The sequence below is a fragment of the Ailuropoda melanoleuca genome, chromosome 14 (genome assembly GCF_002007445.2).
Source record: "Ailuropoda melanoleuca isolate Jingjing chromosome 14, ASM200744v2, whole genome shotgun sequence".
In the NCBI taxonomy this organism is placed as follows: Eukaryota; Metazoa; Chordata; class Mammalia; order Carnivora; family Ursidae; genus Ailuropoda; species Ailuropoda melanoleuca.
Window position 1 is genome coordinate 32,376,098 of NC_048231.1, and position 1,211 is coordinate 32,377,308.

Here is a 1,211-nt window from a genome sequence, read left to right on the forward strand (position 1 = left end):
GCTGCGCCAGCCAGGCGCCCCTAGATACAAATTGATTTAAAGATCCCTCTTGAGTGCAGAAGAGCACAGAAGAGTTGGGGATTCAGCCACAATATCAACAGTGGTTCGGGAATGAAAGAAATTTAGGGAATTGAGTGGAAATAGACAGCATGTTTCCCAAAGAGAAGGGGGCCCTGGCCTCACACTCCTACTGTCACGCCTGAGCACTGCCCTGACCCACCCAGGCCTGAACAGGAGGAAGCCAGCCATGGGTCTCTACGCTCTCACCTGGCTTCTCCACAGCTGGCACCCTGCCGGGCACACAGGAGATGCTTAATAAGTACTTATTGGCCAAATGAACCCATGGAAAGGGGATAGGGAGGTGGAACTTTGGAACAGACTCTTATCATTTTCAAGATGAATGTTAAAGTGTTGTCCGAGATTGAAGGGCTTTTGGAGAAAGTCCAGGGCAATCCCATCACCACACAGATGGGAAACGAAGGCCCTGGAAGGAGAAGGTATTTGCCCAAGTCACACAGTCAGCATCTGGGCAAAGCAGGGCCAGGAACTAGGGCTTCCTGCCTGTCATTGTCCTCGCCAGCGCACCAGCTTGTCACCTCTGGCGTGTGGCCGCGTGAATGACCTCAGCCGGGGCAGACAGGAAAGCAGCCTCCTGACATCCCGCATGCATTTGGAAAGCCACCTGCTCGGAAGCCATGAAAAACCTTTCTGCATTATGCGGAAGGTGAAGCCGGATCACATCAAAGCGGTTCTGTCCTGGGGTTCTGACGCTGGACACCTTCCCTGCGTGGCTGGAGCTAATCCTTCTCCTATCATCAGGTGCACTCGTGGTAGGCATCTCCGGGGCCAGAAGTCTCCAGAAGCTGATTGTGCAACAGAGGCTACGGAGAGCCGAATCACAAAATCCTACTACGCCCAGCCACCCTTGCCTGCTTTACGTAATGTCCTTATTTATTTGTTAACCCTAAGGTGTACCGGATGCCTCCGTCTACTAGCTGGGAGCCTCGGCAAGGGCATGGAGCTTTGTATGTTTTGTTCACTGATGGGTTTCAACCCCCTTGTCCCTGGCACAGAGGGGACACTCAGCAAATATTTGCTAGATGGGTAGATGGACAAATGAGAACTGAAATGCTCAGTTTAGTCTTAATGCTTGCATTAAGTCTTGTATCCATGGCTCCCCAGCCGTGGGAACTTGGGCAAGTTACATGGTC